The sequence below is a fragment of the Anguilla rostrata genome, chromosome 9 (assembly GCF_018555375.3).
Source record: "Anguilla rostrata isolate EN2019 chromosome 9, ASM1855537v3, whole genome shotgun sequence".
In the NCBI taxonomy this organism is placed as follows: Eukaryota; Metazoa; Chordata; class Actinopteri; order Anguilliformes; family Anguillidae; genus Anguilla; species Anguilla rostrata.
Window position 1 is genome coordinate 32,467,974 of NC_057941.1, and position 19,033 is coordinate 32,487,006.

The 19,033-nt window shown below is 40.9% G+C and overlaps 2 long non-coding RNA genes and 4 other non-coding genes across 7 annotated transcripts; 1 reads left to right on the forward strand and 5 right to left on the reverse strand.

The window, feature by feature from the left end:
- Window positions 1–1,255: 1,255 nt before the first annotated feature.
- On the reverse strand, window positions 1,256–1,328 carry trnam-cau (transfer RNA methionine (anticodon CAU)). The gene has a single exon. It is a non-coding gene; the product is annotated as a tRNA-Met (tRNA).
- Window positions 1,329–2,288: 960 nt separating this feature from the next.
- On the reverse strand, window positions 2,289–2,361 carry trnam-cau (transfer RNA methionine (anticodon CAU)). Its single transcript has one exon. It is a non-coding gene; the product is annotated as a tRNA-Met (tRNA).
- Window positions 2,362–3,430: 1,069 nt separating this feature from the next.
- On the reverse strand, window positions 3,431–3,503 carry trnam-cau (transfer RNA methionine (anticodon CAU)). Its single transcript has one exon. It is a non-coding gene; the product is annotated as a tRNA-Met (tRNA).
- A 6,512-nt stretch (window positions 3,504–10,015) lies between these two features.
- Window positions 10,016–10,088, reverse strand: trnav-cac (transfer RNA valine (anticodon CAC)). Its single transcript has one exon. It is a non-coding gene; the product is annotated as a tRNA-Val (tRNA).
- Window positions 10,089–10,584: 496 nt separating this feature from the next.
- Window positions 10,585–12,707, forward strand: LOC135263594 (uncharacterized). The gene is made up of 2 exons (XR_010332498.1): window positions 10,585–11,046; window positions 11,434–12,707. It is a non-coding gene; the product is annotated as an uncharacterized LOC135263594 (long non-coding RNA).
- Window positions 12,252–18,522, reverse strand: LOC135263593 (uncharacterized). 2 transcript variants are annotated; one of them, XR_010332497.1, is made up of 8 exons: window positions 18,393–18,522; window positions 17,741–17,889; window positions 16,570–17,549; window positions 16,179–16,340; window positions 15,046–16,056; window positions 13,816–13,996; window positions 13,655–13,734; window positions 12,252–13,549 (listed from the first exon to the last, which is right to left on the reverse strand). It is a non-coding gene; the product is annotated as an uncharacterized LOC135263593 (long non-coding RNA). The 2 variants fall into 2 exon arrangements; XR_010332496.1 differs by having other exon boundaries at window positions 13,816–16,056.
- Between the last annotated feature and the right edge of the window lie 511 nt (window positions 18,523–19,033).

Genomic DNA, 19,033 nt, shown 5'->3' on the forward strand with positions numbered 1-19,033 from the left:
ATGGGGAGACATATTCTTGGTGGGCTATGAGCATTTCTGGCAGGTAAAAGAAGAAGAAGAAGGAGAAAATGCAAAATCCCCTTAGTTTGGGGTTTTATTGTGTGGACATGTTAAGTTGATTATGAATTCTGTCTGTTGAAATGGGGTCAGAATATACAGAAGTGAATGTTTTTAAAGGGGGATTGCACTTTATAACACTTCTGCTTCTCATGACTGATATTGTCCTTCTAATGAATGTGTTAATATTTTACGCTGTTTTGTTGTTTTCTTTTACAAATGCAGGAAGTAGACCCAGGCAGTTTAGTGTCAAACTCGAGGATGCATATCATTGCGCAACTTCTGATATGGGCGTGCCTGCAGACAATAACATTAGGTTGGTCGTAGAAATAGTGTTGTATTACTACCAGCTAGCGAAACCGAAAATGTCTGAGGACGAAATAAATGGATGGTGACAACCTTATAACAGCCAGCAAGCTGTCTAACTGTTACCGTAGACAGCGTTGGCCAGCCCGCTTAGTACCGACCTCAATCGGTTCGACCAACGATGGGAAAACGGTGGGTACAGCTCCAGGCTTCAGACGGTTGCCTTGGTAGTCGGTGGCTTCAAGTGGTCGCTGCATTAGTCCTCGTTTGCGAACTTCTTCGGCTGTTATGTTGGGGTGTCTGATTACATCCAGCCATATCCGGCACAAAGTTGCATCGCGTGGAAAACTATGAAAATGTGCTTTCAAGGCAAGTTTAACGGGAGCATTATAACAACTGGGTACAGTGCACCTCATTATTACACCGATATCGCATCAAACAAAAGAACGTTAGTTTGTTTGATTTCAACGCTAAGTTAACGGAAGGTTTTGCTTCGCTTCTTCTCGATTTTGCCGTGAAACAAAATTGAAGAAGAAAAAAACGGAAACCGTACTACTATGTGGACTTAAAAAATAGGTCTTTCTTTCTAACGTTAGACATTTAAAATGAAATAACTAATCGAAAAATTAAGGGCGACACATTCATTAGAAGGACAATATCAGTCCTGAGAAGCAGAAGTGTTATAAAGTGCAATTCCCTTTTAAGGGCTGAGAGTCTGTGGATGTTGTGGTTATATATGTGAGGAACCCTGAAAAGTGCCAAACTCTCTGTGCTGTATAGGTATGGGGCATGCCCCGCCAAGGTGTAACTTAGCTGGATGGCATATCTGCCATCCCAATCAGCCCTATCCCTCTACCTACACATTTCAGTAATAAAGAATGAAAACACTACATGCCCCGTGTGAGGATCGAACTCACGACCTTCAGATTATGAGACTGACGCGCTACCTACTGCGCTAACGAGGCGTCCAGGTAGGTTGGGGGTGATTCTTGGTAGCGATTCGTGCCCTGATTGGCTATCTCCTCAATTCTTGGTAGCGCACATGGATTTGATTGGATCAAAAAATTACAGAGACTCAGGTCTGCCGCCGGAGGTATCAAGGGGCCCGCTTTCGGTTCTCAACCTCAGCACCGGAAGTAATGTCGCCCCCTGCTGATATCTATGATTTTAGCTCAAGAAGCAAGTTTCCCCAATGGGCTACCACACAAATATATGCATTTTTTATTTATTATTTATTTTAGCCTATGTCTGCGCTATTCTTGTTGTACATGTGATTTAGCCATGTGACCAAGGACACAACTGAGCATGTCTATTTAACTAAAAAAATGTACTTCCTAGTTTTGATGTGCTCCCCATACGTTTCTAGTGTTGCTCTCTCTACATATTATATACTCTTAGGAGTATCACTGCGAAACCTGTTGCACGCTGCAATAATGGTTGTCTTCCTCTTCCAGTGGGTTCTGGAACTGGTGTCATGTGTACGTGTCAACATCTTATTGGAAACAACGATAAGCACACATAACGATGTGGTTATTTCACGGTGGATCTGGTTTGGACAGTTTTACTGTTATTAGCCTGCTGGCTAAGGCATTGTGAGCTAAGTAGTTAGCTAAAGCAAAGAACTGTCAGCTAAGTACTTAGCTAAAGCAAGTGAATTGTAGATAGCCCCACCATAGCTACTGTCCTTTCTACAGTTAATTTGCTTTAGCTAAATACTTTGCTTACAGTGAACTGTAGAAAGGCCTGTAGCCATGGTAGGCATAGTTCAAGGATGAAGCTGGCAGTGCAGTGTTCTGCCAATCTTACAAACAGAAGCGCAACCAAATCTTCAGAGTGCACTCATACCGTGAGTGAAAACCTGCAGGATGGTAGATCTCCATGGACTGGGTTGGGCAGCCTTATCCCTCTGCTAAAGAATCAAAATGTGCCCCGTGTGAGGATCGAACTCACGACCTTCAGATTATGAGACTGACGCGCTACCTACTGCGCCAACAAGGCGTCCAGGTAGGTTTGGGGTGATTCTTGGTAGCGATTTGTGCCCTGATTGGCTATCTCCTTCAATTCTTGGTGGCAGAAAGGGATTTGATTGGACCAAAAAATTACAGAGACTCAGGTCTGCCTTGGAAGCGCCGGAGATATCAAGGGGCCGCTTTTGGTTCTCAACCTCAGCACCGGAAGTAATGTCGCCCCCTGCTGATATCTATGATTTTAGCTGAAGAAGCAAGTTTCCCCAATGGGCTCCATTCAAATGCTAATGTAAACTTTGAGCATTATATAAGGAATTAATATCACTTATTATTTTTCCAAGGTAAAATAGTTTTACCTACCACACAAATATATGAATTTTTTATTTATTATTTATTTTAGCCTATGTCTGCGCTATTCTTGTTGTGCATGTGATTTAGCCATGTGACCAAGGACACAACTGAGCATGTCTATTTAACTAAAAAAATGTACTTCCTGGTCCTGATGTGCTCCCCATACGTTTCTAGTGTTGCTCTCTCTACATATTATATACTCTTAGGAGTATCACTGCAAAACCTGTTGCACGCTGCAATAATGGTTTTCTTCCTCTTCCAGTGGGTTCTGGAACTGGTGTCATGTGTACGTGTCAACATCTTATTGGAAACAACGATAAGCACACATAACTATGTGGTTATTTCACGGTGGATCTGGTTTGGACAGTTTTACTGTTATTAGCCTGCTGGCTAAGGCATTGTGAGCTAAGTAGTTAGCTAAAGCAAAGAACTGTCAGCTAAGTACTTAGCTAAAGCAAGTGAATTGTAGATAGCCCCACCATAGCTACTGTCCTTTCTACAGTTAATTTGCTTTAGCTGAATACTTTGCTTACAGTGAACTGTAGAAAGGCCTGTAGCCATGGTAGGCATAGTTCAAGGATGAAGCTGGCAGTGCAGTGTTCTGCCAATCTTACAAACAGAAGCGCAACCAAATCTTCAGAGTGCACTCATACCGTGAGTGAAAACCTGCAGGATGGTAGATCTCCATGGACTGGGTTGGGCAGCCTTATCCCTCTGCCTACATATCTCAATGCTAAAGAATCAAAATGTGCCCCGTGTGAGGATCGAACTCACGACCTTCAGATTATGAGACTGACGCGCTACCTACTGCGCCAACAAGGCATCTGGCAAGCTTGCGAGTGATTCTTGGCAGTGATTTGTGGCTTGATTGGCTATCTCCTTCAATTCTTGGTAGCGCACAGGGATTTGATTGGACCAAAAAATTTGGCTTGAAAGGCACCCGAACATTACATTACATTACATTACAGGCATTTGGCAGACACTCTTATCCAGAGAGACGTACAACAAAGTGTATAACCACAACCAGGAACAAGTGTGTTGAAAACCCTAGAGAGTACCGTTCCAAATGCAGGGAACTACCGCATAGTTCAACTTGGACCCTGAAGGAAAAGTGATTAATACCAACACAAACGAGAACAGCAACAACGCAGACTCCGCAATAATACAAGCAGTAGATAAGACGAGTGCATTAACTAAGTCATCTACAAAACAGCTACCTAGTTACAAACCTAAGCTTACAGTCAATTTAGAGATTGCAGGGAGGTAGGGAGGGATGGGGAGAGGTGCAGCCTGAAGAGGTGAGTCTTCAGTTGTCGCTTGAAGTCTGAGCAAGGGATTGACTTATTATTGGTAAAGTCTTGGTAATGATACATGCCGATTGGCCACATCTTTCAATTCTTGAACAACAACTTGATTTGATTCTTGGTAGTGATGCATCCTTCTTCAATTCTTTGTAGATTCTTAGAAGCAGAAAGGGATTTGAATGGACCAAAAATGATTGAGACTCACAGCTGGCGATTAGGCAAACAAACAAGTGATTGGATTATTCTTGGTAAATTAGGGCAATAGCTACGACATGTGGCACTCCTAGATCCTAGTGCTGGGGAGGGGCTGTTTTTATTGTGCACAAAGGGAAGCATTACATACTTTATTTGTACAGTGACACAGGTTGAGGAGATTGTTCACTGTATTGGACAACTGGTTTCAGAATATAATGTCATCTTCTGCATTGAACTCTAGAACACGTGGTGACCTGTAAGAATAGCCCAAACTACACAAGCAGACACCATTGATTGAAACACAATAGATCTGCAGTATTGCTATAGGTATGGGGCATGATGTGTATATTCACAGGCACTTCTACAGACTGTCTGATTCAACTGTCCGCAAGATCCATATCAATAAACTGATAAATGCAGTGCATACGAGAAAGATGACAGTGGCAAAGCAAGTCAATTAAGGATACTGAAGGTACAGTCTTTAGGCAAACGCTATACCAAATCCCCCCCCCAAACACACACACACACACACACATCTTTAAGACAGTGACAGGGACAGGGAGTCAGAAGATGAGGCTGAAGGAGTGAACCATTCCCCTGACCTGGGGGCTCACACAGAAGACTATGTACCTGACCTACCTAGTCACTGGAAAGACCATGGCCTTGACTTGCTGAGTCACCTGGAAAACCATCTTCCTCTCCCTGTGAATCACAATATTTTCCAAAAAGAGTTGTCACTAAAAGAGATTGTGCTCACAGGGTAAGCAACATACAGGATGTGATGTAGCTAGATACTGCGCTATGATTCAAAATGATTATTTTCATAGTGTGAACCAGACGGGCCATCCCAGAAACAAAATTTCACAAAAAAGTTGAAGTCTTCCAATGATAGTGCTGGGTGTTTTATTATGCAAAGGGTACACAGTCAAGAGTTGAGGCTTTCCCAGGGGGGCTCGACCCCACCATCCTCTTCATTCGCAGTTTTCAGTGTCTCATGCAATGTGGTGGTCGGATTATTTATCAGTGTTTTCACAGTGATCAGATTTAGATTTAAATTTATTAGAATTATTTATATAACTGTGGTGCCCTGAATCTTGCTTTAGCATAGCACCACAGCTGATTATTAGCAGCCAAAACGTATTATGAATCAAAATTGTGAACAGCAATACTATTAAATTAACTATTAAATTAAGAAATAGGACAATGCATTTATTCAGTAAATCACAGGAGGAAGCTGACTACAATAGTTACAAGATTCTCAGAAACGAGGTACAGAGAAAGATCAAGATAGCTAAAAAGGAATACATCACTGACCAGATTAAGGAGAACAAAAATAGTCCTAAAAAGCTCTGGAAATCATTGAAGGAGTTAGGCTATGGAGGAAAGGACAATAACTCTAATAGACCCAGTAATATAGGTCTGGATATAGATGGGAATATTACGTTTGATAAAGATAAAGTGGCAAATAAATTCAACTCTTTTCTTCAGTGGCAAGTAAATTAGTGCTGAAACTCCCTACAAGCTCAGGGTTAAACTGGGATTCTTATATTCAAAAATATTACACTGACCTAGGATACAAGAAGATTCAGTCTACTTTGCTAATGTGACAGAAGGGAAAGTCATGAAAATGCTAGCCGAGCTCAACATCACTAAAGCTACAGGGCTGGATAATAGCCTGGCTAGGGTCTTGTGTGATACCTCAGAACAAATTTCACCTTGTATAACCCATATCATTAACCTTTCACTAGAGCAAGGTAGATTCCCCAAGGACATGAAACATGCCAAAATCACTCCGCTATAAAAAAAAGGGGAGCAGATCTGACACAGGCAACTAGACCTGTATCCATTGAAAAGGTGGCTGAGGAGCAGCTTTATGAACATCTAAGCAAGCACAAGCTCTTATACAATTTCCGAAAATTTCAGAAAACATACTCTACGGATTCCTGTCTTACACCTAACTGACTTAATAAAAAAGGCAATTGATGAAAGAAAACTTTGTGGGATGGTGTTACTTGACCTACAGAAAGCCTTTGATACTGTGAAGCACGAGCTGCTGATCACCAAATTGAAGGCTCTTGGGTTGAGCACACCAGCACTGGCATACCTGAGGTCTTACTTGTCGCATAGAGACCAGATATTGGAGGTAAATTGCCATCGCTCAGAAGCCCTAAAAGCCCTAAACTGCGGAGTCCCCCAAGGGAGTGTGTTAGGCCCATTGTTGTTCCTGGTGTATATAAATGACATATAAGTAGCATGTAAATGTGACCTGTTCCTATACGCAAACAACTCAGCTCTGGTGTTTGCTGACAAAAACTTGGCTCAGCTCCAGGAAAGGCTTAGCGAACAGCTGACTAACATCAATGTATGGCTCTCTGATAATAAACTCTCCTTACAACTTGGGAAAACAGAATCAATTCTGTTCAGCTCCAAACCCAGATTAAACAAAGCTAAGGATTTCAAAATACATTTTAAAGGGAATGACATCTCCGTTAAAACATCCGTCAATTACTTGGGCTGTACACTTGATGGCAATGCAGGGGGTGCAGGTATAGCCCTGAAAGTGGTAGGGAAAATGAACGCCAGAACTAAGTTCTTGGCCAGAAAGTCAGTGTTCCTGGGCAGGGAAAGTCAGAAACATGTGGCATCCAGCTTAATCCAATGCCACTTTGATTACGCTAGCACATCCTGGTACTGTAATCTGCCCAAGCTTTGGAAGATAAAACTTCAGGTCTCCCAAAATAAACTGATTAGAGTGGTCTTAGGTCTCGGCCCATGAGAACACATAGGGAGGAACCAGTTCTTGCAGCTAAACTGGTTCCCTGTGGAGTCCAGAGCGACAGTTAAAACTCTGTCAGGTTCACAAAATCGTAAATGGTGTAGCCCCAAATTACTTATTAAACTTCTTCCCGCAGGTCAGAGAGGCTCACAGGCACAACACCAGGTCTAGTGTAGCAAATCTGATGCTGGTAAGGATTAGTAGCCAGATGGGTAAAAGTTCTTTCAGATACTCGGACGCCCAGGATTGGAATAAGGTTCCTGATATCATTAAACAGACTACAAACCCAGTCACGTTTAAGGCAAAACTGAAACACTGGTTTTTAGATAACGTACCCCTGTAAAGACAGTTGTGTAGGCAGGGTTGTATGTAGCTCTTTCAATTGACCTTTTTTTAGTATAATAGGAAGTGTGTACTTTAACCTTTTGTCAGAACAATGCCTGTTAATGCCCAATGTGAATGTTTACTGTATATTGATGTTTTTTGTGCTTTTATATGCCGCTAATGCCATACTCCACCATCTTCGTGTGTACGCACACGTACGTGCACACTCACACCTCCATGACATTTCGCTACAGCAAGGACCACAATGGAAATAAGTCCTGTGACTTTTTTGTGTTATCCTTGATGCTCTTTTAATTGTGCATGTACATTGGTGTTTGCAACCATGTAATTGTCCTTTTAAAGTGAATCGTCAAATAAATAAACTAAACTAAAAGAAATACTGATGTCCTGCATCCCATGCTGATATAATCAACATTGGTATCGGCACTTGGAAATTCCTTCCAGTGCAAAACTTGTTTCTGCCCGATTTTGAACCGAGGACCTTTTGCGTGTTAGGCAAACATGATGATGACTACACTACAGAAACCTCATATGAACTTCTTTTGCGCAATAGAATCTACTTCAATCATTTACACCGATAAGAAATTCTGAGGAATCAATAAATTGGGTTAAAATTATCGATAACTATCGATTTTAATTGAAAATGTATTCAACATTGTTTTTTTTTTGTTTGTGCCAAAGGCATTAGTCACCATGACTAAACGTGAACTTAGAAGAAAATAGTTGAGGCTTTCCCACAAGGACTCGACCCCACCATCCTCTTCATTCACAGCCGAATGTGCTGACTGATTGCACCACAGAAACCTGCCATGGCCTCTACCGAGACTCTTAATCTCAGAGTTCGAGCCACACATTGGGTGTTGCATTTTACTACACACCGTTCATGTCAAAAAACCAAACTTTTACTGCAAGTGATTAAAGGTAATGGCTAAATATCTAGCAGTGACATATAAAAGCTTTTCCAGAAGAACAGATGACAACACTTATCTCATGTGCCTCAATGTAGGTCTCACAACAGTTCAAGCATGCCAAGAAACAGCTGTATGTGCATGTGTATATGGGTTCTTCTTTTTTTTCCCTCTGTCCTATTTTTTTGGTTAAGTGAGGATATCGGAATCCCCGGAACGTCCGTGGTGGACGTATCCCAGCGGCATTATGTTGTAGACTTGATTGACTAATTGATTGATTTCTCATTGACTGACTGCTTTTAAAGTGCCTTATATGATGCATCTATATTCACCTGTATATATACATCTTTTGAGGCGTTCCATACAACAAGGAGCAAACCTGATGAAGAGACAGCGAAACACATTGTTAGCATCCTGCTTGCATTTGAACAATACAAGTCTTTAATGTCATAGACCCTGTTTACACTTGGTTTTAAAATGCTTCTTGGGCGAACGGACCACAAGTAGACAGCGCTAAATACAAGTGTAAACGACCACCAAGACGCATTGTGATCCGATCACTCAGACCACTTGCGGAGGTGGTCTGGGACGCATTTGACCACATATCTTTTGTAGTGTAAACGCTAATGCGTCCTGGTGCGTCCCTGACAAGGATGTAACAGGAAAACACGTCATCAATGCAGGACGTGGTGGTTGTTTTGGTGACAGCACGCCAACGCTTGAAAAAATGGAGGAAAAAAGAGGAGCACTGATGTACGTGGTTGGAGTACAAGTGAAACCAGATGCCTAATCTCCATTTGGGCAGAAGATTCAGTCCAAAGGAAACTAGATGACTCCTATCGTAACCGGGCCGTTTATGAGGGTATTGCTAGGAAGATGGAAGAAAATGGCTACAATGATAGCTGGCGGAAGTGACGTAGGCAGTAATGAAATCTGAACACAAGTGGTCAGCTGGACACCTTAGAGATGCATGATAGACACATGTGAACGCCGATGTGTCTCGGCTGTCCACTTGTGTTCAGATCACCAAAACGCATTTTAAAACCAAGTGTAAACAGGGTCATATTCTCATTTTTCATTTTTGTGTGTACCGTTCAAAAAATACCAGCAATGGCTGGCCTTCACTTTGTGTGATATATAGGTATACATGTTTCTGTAATTCTGTATGGCATTTTATATATGAGAAGCATGTTCCTGTTAATTAGTGCTATCTGTTTTAGGCATAACTTTTCCATGTGTGAGGCCTATACATATATTTTAGGATTTTATATCTGACATCCTATCATGTCACTGTGAGCTAAAAAGACCAGGGGACTGTAGTGGTGCTAGACTGCAAGGCTAACGTGAAGTTAACATGTTAACAGTTTAAAAAAGCCTTACAAATGAAAGCGCAACCATCTCAGTTACAAAAATATAGCTATGTATATTACAGTCATAAACGAGAAGCTACTGCAAGTATACCTGTCTAAATATGATATAGGCCTAATCTGATATAAATCTTTGTATTGATTATCGTTGCTACATTGGGTAGCCTACACAGGCAGAGTGAAGACGTGTGCGAGAGTACTGAGTGTTGTCACAGTGATCAGATGTAGGCCTAGATTTAAATTTATAAGATTTATTTATATAACCATGGTGCCCTAAATCTTGCTGTGGCATAGCACCACAACTGAATATTACCAGCAGAAACCTATTATGAATCAAAATTGCGAACAGCAAAACTGACATGTCATGAGAGACCTAACGCCTCCGCTGATAAGATCAACATTGGTATCGGCATTTGGACATTGCTTCCAGTGCAAAACTTGTTTCTGCCCGGTTTCGAACCGAGGACCTTTTGCGTGTGAGGCAAACCTGATAACCACTACACTACAGAAACCATATGTGCTTTGCTTTTGCGCAGGAGAAACTGCTTCCATCCTTTACACCGATAAGAAATTTTGAGGAATCGATAAATTGGGTCAAAATTATTGATAAATATCGATTTTTTATTTTTAATTGAAAATGTATTCAACGTAGTTTTTTTGTTCGTGCTAAAGGCATTAGTCACCAGGACTAAACATGTGAAACTAAAACAAATCTCCTTAAAACAATATCTTGTTGAGTTAAAGTTGAGTTGAGTTCAATTATTAAATGCAGTGAAAACGACCAGTGGGTAAATTGAACAAATATGGGTACAACTCATTGCTGAGTCAAGGAGAAACCAAACAGCTTTGCTTTTGCTGGAAAAATCTCATGGCTACCATAGAAACAAATTAATTCTCAACCTCGGTCCTGGGGGCCCAGTGTGTATGCTGGTTTTCGTTCCAACCACAATTGCAATCCAGGAATTGTAACAAGCTATTATTTTTCCTTAATTAGGTGCTTCTCATGTCAGAGGGATTATTTGCCCACTTAAGCCACCTTGTGTCAGCAATAGCTATGCATGCCATAAAGAATAAAAGTCCCATATTCATATTGTGCTATATTGTAGATGATTACGTAAAGAGGTTAAAAAAAAACTTTTAAAAAAAAAAAAGTCCAGAGGTTCATGCTGTCTCCCCCAGATCCCCTCCCTACTGAACAGGCGCCCCGACCAACCAGTAGGAGTCGCTAATGCAATGATCAGGACTCATTCCCTCACCGGCTTCCCACCCACGAAAACTGCCTAGTCAACTAGCTACATTTTCAAAGTAGCTTAACCAACCCTATATTTTAATCCTCGTAGGTTTGCCACATATGACCACCTGATGGCGATCTAGAGGCTCATAGAGCCGTCATCATGCAACATGATCCATGTAACCAGAGCCAAGGCAGCAGCAAAGAAGAACGATGTCATTCTTCCACTCAATTTTGCGGTAACTTTGTTGCACACATACTGGATTGGGAAACTGATCCTTTGTCAGTTACCAACTTGATGCTATTTGTCAGTCAGACAAACATATAGTGGTGTCCAAAAGTCTGAGCCCACTACCATGATCTTTGTTTTCATCATGAATACTGGATATTGATTTGTGTAAGAAAGAAAAAAAAGTAATCTTGCTTCAGATATATCACCTGAGTGAAAATTTTGTGTTAGTTATTGATGAATTTAGTTTTTGATCAGATATTTGTAGTGGACACAGACTTTTGGACCCCACTGTAGTAATGATGAAACAACATTATTTTCCTTCCTGGGTTAAATTACATGATTTAGTGTCATTGACAATATGTTATAACCTTTACATCAGTTTTTTTCTTTTCAGACACAAACTCTGCAACTAATTGATAAGTTTTTCCTCTTCATGAACCACTTAGCTCTTGGTTTGAAGCACAGGGATCTGGCCCACAGATTTCAAATACACCAGTCAACCCTGAGTCGCTTTACTGTAACATAGGCCAACTACCTCTTCACCATACTTGGGTCAGTGAAAATCTGGTTGTCTGAGGAAGAGGTCAGGCTAACTTTCCAAAGGTGTTCAAGGAGTATGCGGACACACAAGTTGTGCCAGACTGCACAGAACTGCGCTGCCAAACACCATCATCTCTGATCCTTCAAAGTGAAGTATACTCCACTTACAAATCCCACTGTACCTTCAAAGGGATGATTGGCATGGCACCACATGGAGCAGTCACCTTTATTTCAGCCCTGTATGCTGCTTCTGTCAGCGGATTCTGAAAGAGCAGCCGATTCTGAAAGAGTCTGGAATTGTTCCTTTGCTGAAGCCGGGAATGGCAATAATAGTGGACAAAGGTTTTCTTGTAAATGACTGTGTGCCCTGTAAAGTCTACAGACCACCTTTCCTGTACAAGGGAACACAGATGCCAGCATCAGATGTGAGGGAGACCGAAGCAATTGAAAGGCTGAGAGTCCATGTTGAGCGACTGATTCGCAGGTTGAAGGAGCACAAGCTGTTTGACAGTGTCATCCCCCTCTCCACCATTGGGAACTTCAACCAGCTGTACACAGTTGCATGTCTCCTCCTCAACTACGAAAGTGGACCACTGGTCAGAGCTTGGGCAAAATAGTCCTGAAAATGCATGCACACACACACACAGCCATGCACATACACACAATCCAATGGTAAATCCAATCAGTTTTTTTATTGAAACGTCACAGTGACATTAGTATTGTTAATAATGATGCTGGAAACAAATTTGCAAATGCATTAATTTTCAAGTGAAAATGCGTAGGTGGCAAAAACATGAAAACTTAGCCTTATTAACTGCAACATTCAAGTGTCAATATATCATATTTTCATTACAATTCTGTACATCAGTTTTGTGGTAAAAACACTGTGTTCTGTCACCCCTAAGCACCCTGCATAAGCTGGCAGACAGATAACTCCTCTTCCAATTATCACACTTCATCAGTAAGTGACTGCTTCTCAAAGGCACAGAACACATATACAGAATACGAAGACAACACACACTGAAATTCAAGATAGGTAGACATAAAAAATAAATAGTCTGCCTTCTCCCTAATTTCTTTAATAACCGCATTGTCTCTCTGGATTCGCTGGATGAACATGTCCTCCTGCGAGTACACAACAAAGTCGCACCACTCCAAATCTGATATCAACAACTGGCCCTGGATCTGCCAGTAGTATGCATGTGTAAGTTTCAACGCTGGTGTGCCATCCTGCAGCTTGATGTAGGGGCAGTCCACATAACTCCTGACGTTGGGGCATTTAATCTCCAGTAGGCCAAATACTGGCTGTGCTTCAGGGTCATAAATTAGTCCATCTGGGGATGACCCCATCCATGGAGCATCCGGATGTACAAGGAAGCCACAAGGATAGTGGTTAACCTCTTGTTGCTGACAGTACTCTTCCACAGCAATTGGCTCCAACCCCAGACCCATCTTCATGTCTGCTGTCTGTATACTTCTTTTTATAATTCTTTCTGCCAGATTTTCATCAGATGTCTGCCCTCTGACACGGCAGATTTCTCTGAACCGTGATGATGTGATCCGTGGCTTTCGTAAGCGATGCCACTCCAGATGAGCTCTGCTCTGGTGTAGCCATGTTAATTTTGTGAGCCATATCATGTGGTGTTGCCAGGGAGTTCATGTGGAGTTGTTGGTGTTCACTCAACACAAATGAACAGCCTGCTGGATCCAGGTGGTAGCCTTCCAGTGGCAGAGGTGGTCTAGGAGGGGCATTTGTATGAGGCGATGTCTTGTGTGATCTTGCTGCAGGTAGCTGATATGACAGAACACTCCCTTCTTGGACTTTACCAAAGATCGAATCCACTAATGGGACCTCACTAGATATTCTCATTGTGGTGATCAATGGTGCCACATCACTGCTGAAGGAGTTGTACACCTCAGACACTCTGAGATCAAGCAGGTCCCCACTGACACCTTTGTATAGGTTACTCCTGTTTGAATAAAACCACACATATACAAACATCATTTTTATTTGTTCAATTGTAATATGCATATATTGGCAGATTAATCAAATATGTGTATGCATAACTGCTTACTTCAGTCCTTCTGCCATTTTTCTCTCCTTTGGTCTAGCTGACAGAACAACCATCTGGTTAATGGGTCCTGGATTAACAGCCTGAATAGAATGTAAATAAATAAGTACATCCGATGGTGCCATTAACACATGTTCACATGTGCCTTAGCTATTCAGACTTACCATGGTTCTAGGCTTGTGCCAACTTTGCCCAGCCTCCGTGCAGCTGTGCACTGGGGGAACAACACTGACCCTAAGTTGCGAGTAGTGTTCCGTCTGATACAACAGGGCAGCTACATGGTTGCACAGTGCTGAACCAGCCACATAGGTACAGTGACAGTGTAGTAATGTCCTTTAACACAACCTGTGAAAATATGTAATGGGTGAAATGTAAAACTTATGTCATGATGATGATTTTAGTCACAGATGTTCTGTGAAACCTAGTATCCACGCCAGACATATAGAAAGGAAAATGAGAACAAAACGGAACAAAAATCTAGTTTCTGGGAACACCACGCCAGCTGTCAAAACTGAATGTTTTCTTAATGTACTAACTTTATTGCCTATCTATTAGTGATAGGTCAACGTTAATTTGTGTGCCAGAGTTGATATAGCTATTCAAATGAACTGTAACGTTCGGCATTTAGATACCCGTTACCCCTACCGCATTCTGTTTGACAGAGCAAATCGGCATTAATTCCCTGAAATGTGACTTTTAATAACCAGAACAGGTTATGTTAACTCTTAGCTAAATTTCATTGCTCTCTTAACCCTACACTCAGATTGTGTGGCTTCTCGCTTTTTTTCATGGACCGATAACTGGTCGCCCTCACGGAGATCTCTCGTTTCCTGATCTTTGTTAGAAACTGAAAAAGACATTATGACACTGTAACATTACATTATCCATAGGGAACAAATATGACAGACCAATTATTTTAGTTATCTGTTAACATCAATGACTAGCAAGCAAGCTGACAATCAGATAATCAAGTACATTGTTAAAGGGTAGCTCAACACCAGTTTTCGGCCTGTCCCCGCCTACTGCACAAATTTAAAAGATGTGATTTACTGGGAGAGTGAGGGGGGGTGAGGTGGTGTGGCGGAGGGCGTGTCTTCCCTTACAAAAAAAACCTGCAGGACTCCTGCAGGAAATCCCATGCAGGAGTCCTGCATGGGCTGCAGGAAATCCCATGCAGGAGTCCTGCAGGAAAAAAATTCAGAATCCTGCAGGATTATGGCCCAAAAATCCTGTAGGTCTTCATGCAGGACTCGATTTCCTGCAGGAAAACCTACAGGATTTGGGGACCATAATCCTGTGGGAATCTTTCAGATTCCTGCAGGATTCCAGGTCACAATCCTTCACAATTTTCTTGAAGGAAATGTCCTGCAGAATTCCAGGCCACAATCCTTCACCATTTTCTTCCAGGAAATGTCCTGCAGGATTCCAGGTCACAATCCTTCACAATTTTCTTGCAGGAAATGTCCTGCAGAATTCCAGGTCACAATCCTTCACCATTTTCTTCCAGGAAATGTCCTGCAGGATTCCAGGTTACAATCCTTCACAATTTTCTTGCAGGAAATGTCCTGCAGGAATCAGGAGGTCACAATCATTCACAATTATTTGCAGGATTGCTGCATATAATTCTACAGGATTTCTTGTAGAATTTTATTAGTTCACTGTTTAGGATGATTATATACTATCTATACTAATATAATGTAAGGGAAATTCCGGCAGAACATTTTGTGCAGATTAATAATGAAAAATATCTTGCAGGAAACCAAAATCATGCACGCTGTGAACTTAAATTCCTGGTAGATGGAGTACAAATAAAGAAAGAACTCAACATTAAAGCTCAAAATACATATAATTGAATTTAATTTACATAAAAGAAACACTAAAATAAATTATATACATCGTCATGCTGTTCACTGTTCAGTGATGTTCATGTGCCTGAAAAAAGGAGGTGTACAATATTACATTCTTGATTACATATATTTATTGAGTACTATTGCAGTCCCCATCAGAATTATTGCCACCCTTGAAAATAGTAACAATGCTAAAGAGAGTAAATAACAAGGCTAAGGGTGTTTTCACTCATAGTCTTTTTGTGTTTGTGATTTGTGCTGAATGGGCTATTCAGAACAAGTAGGCTACTGGCCTCTGCTTATTGCAAAATATGTTTGGGGTGAAATATATATCAAAAACATATTTCAACAACTCTCACAGATTTCAACAAATCGTATCACAAATGATCTTAGTAATATCCACTGTATCTGGATGATAATATTCTTCTCTGTATATTCTTATATATTTTTTGAAATAGTGTTTACCTCAGGCGAGTTTATGCTCATCATTCATTTTCTGTCTGAGTGAAGCTCGGATCACCTTTCTTGGTATGCTGTCAAATTTTCCCTGCACGATGTCTACAAATACAATTAAAACACACAAAAAAATGGTGAGATCCCAGTAATATCAAAAAAGAAATTCATAATGACATGGGATACAATCATTGGAATAAACAATTCATATCCAATATTATGTTTACTTTATTGCCAGACTTTCCAGAAAGGCCATGTGTAGCCAGCTGCTCGCGTCCGAAGACTGCCACCGCAAGATCCTTTATCATGGCCGATCATGACTTTCCTCCTCTGCCACAGGCCTACAACGTATCCATGCTCATGCCGAGGTTTTGGGCTGATGTCTTGAGCTATAACAAGGATTAGAGTTAGAGAGAAAGGAGGAGAAAAAGAAAACACAGTGACACCTGGAAGACATCACAAATCAAATCAAACATTTGTCTGCTGGGCTGCCATGTGGGAGGGTCATCAGCGCCTATCTTGACCCCAAATGTGCATGTATTTTGGGCAGCCAAACTTTTAACTGGTCCAAACAACCTCTATTCTCAAGGGTCTTGGATAACCAAGGTGCTACTGTACCTTCTTCCCTTATTAGGAGGAAAGTGCAACTGTGGGTAGTTCAGAGGCTGGGGCTGGCTCATGGGCTGGGATGGATTATCAGACAGGGGCTGGCTGGAGAATGGGGCTGACAGTGATCAGATGGGGGTTGGTACAGTGGCTGGGACTGTGTCTTTAACTTGTTTAAGAGTTCTTAAGAAGAATAAGAGTATAAGAGTTCTTAGAGAGACTTACATGTCTACAGAAATAAGTTTTCTAAAACAGTCAACTACTGTCCACTTTTTTAAAATGAAGGGTATTTGTCATTATGCTGTACAGTTACTTTTCAGCAACCAAAAAAAATAGGTAAAAAATTGATCATTCTGCTACAATTAAATGAACTATTTCCTGTCATCATGAATTGTATGATTAAATCATTAATGCTACAACAATTCTATAGATTCTATTGCACATCAGAGTTAATCGAAAATGTTTACCATTAGCCACTGGTCGACTACAGGGCTGAACAGGGATAGCCAGGTCTTACTAATAATGTATGAGATTAATTATTTTTCAGTGCTATCTAGGGTAATTGTCATGCTTCAAATCAGTAGATAAAAAGTTTTGTATTAAGTAATAAATTATTTGAGTAAGCCTTAGCCCTGAAAATCCCCAATTGTCTCTGCAGTGGACCTATGGCTACTGTGTGTCACAAGATATGAGTGAGGTTTCATTGGTCCATTTATCCATTTTGAGAACTTATCACATTTGCTGGTATTCTCAATCAATTATAATTGTATCAACACTGTCATGCATCAGAGGAAAAAAGAATGCATAGCTCTTTGGAGTTGGACATTAACAGCCCTCAGCTCTTCATTTTCTTTCTTTAGCATATGATTTTCTGAACGTAATTTTGCCATGTCATTTTTAAGGCGCATATCATCTACATTTTCTTTTTTGTCCTCATTCCTCTTTATGACTTTCATCAGCATGGCATCATTTTTTGGTACGATAGTCAGCACCTAACAATGAAAGGAAGACTCATTACATCTCTGGACAGCAGTAAACAAGCACTGTATGTAGCTAATACATGGTCTTTTACATATTAGGGCTTACAAATTTGGAGAGGAGCAAGGGATGGGTACTTATGCACATCTACACAGACTGCCAGTGCAGCACAGTGGAGACTGAGCATGGTTATCTATATATTTACCTTTTTCTCCTCTGGACTTGGCTGGTCAGGGGATCTGCTTGGACAGAATGTCTTGTTTTTTTATGGTCCTCTTCTTTGGCAGCTCAGCCATTTTTTAGGTTTGGTTCCCTCCATCTTGTTCATGACTCTGGCCACTTTGTCTTTGTTATCTGAGAAGGTACAGTTACAGAAATTAACCACATATAGTGTTAATCTTGGGAAATCATTTTAAATTGGCTATAGTACAAGTTGTTATACCACATGCCTCATAGATATGAGTGCATTGGTAGATCAACAAAGATTAGAAGATTGATAAGAAATCTTTTAGGGGAGGTAAAGGTAATTCATAAAGTGAACCTGATTGTAAGATGAATGTGAGACTGATTCACTAGCCTAATTTATAGGCTAGCTTTCACATTGTGAGGGCGTCCATCACATCCCTTAACAGCCAAGCACAACTGGGTCTAAATAAGTAAATATAGCTAGCTTCTTAAAATGTAATCAGTTAGCTAGCTAGCGAGACACAATAGCTAGGCATCTAGTGATCTGGTTGACTCTGCCAGTTTAGCTAGATGTGTTATGACAAAACTTCTGAGACAACAAATCAAGTAAATTTTACATCATAGTTAATACATATAGTTAATAAAGCTTACAATATAGTTTAATTACTTACTCGCGAAATGGCCGTTGGATTTGTAGGCTACTTTTCCTTTTCTGAGGAAAAATTGGCAGTTGGCAATGCAGCTGTTCCATACGCACTGAGAGGCTCGCGCGCAAGTCCCTCACTACTCAGACGCGGGAGTATTTTCACAAAAAACAGTAAGACCATGATGCACTACAGCACACATAATGCACAATGATCATCTCATCCTGCAGGCATTAGTACATTCTGCAGGAATATTCTTAAGTATGCAGGATTTGAAGGATTTCTCCGGTTACATTCCTGCAGAAATAGTACAATCCTGCAGGGTATCGAAATAGTACAATCCTGCAGGATTTCGCTCTGCAGGATTCCTGCAGGAATATTCATAAGTCTGCAGGATTTGAAGGATTTCTACAAGATTCCAACAGGAAATCTTCCGAAAATCTTAAATTCCTGCAGGATTTTTTTTTTTTGTAAGGGTTAGTGGCGGAGGGCACATTGAGTGTAACCGATCTCTGATGTGGCAAAAGGTTTTTACTTCTGGCCACGTCATAATACTGGGCTAGGCTACGGGTGCAACCCAAACCAAACTTTTAACCTTTAGAGGGCAGTGCACCAAGCTTTTTTCGGTAAAAATGAATAAATATGACTTTCTCAGAAAAAGGGTTGAT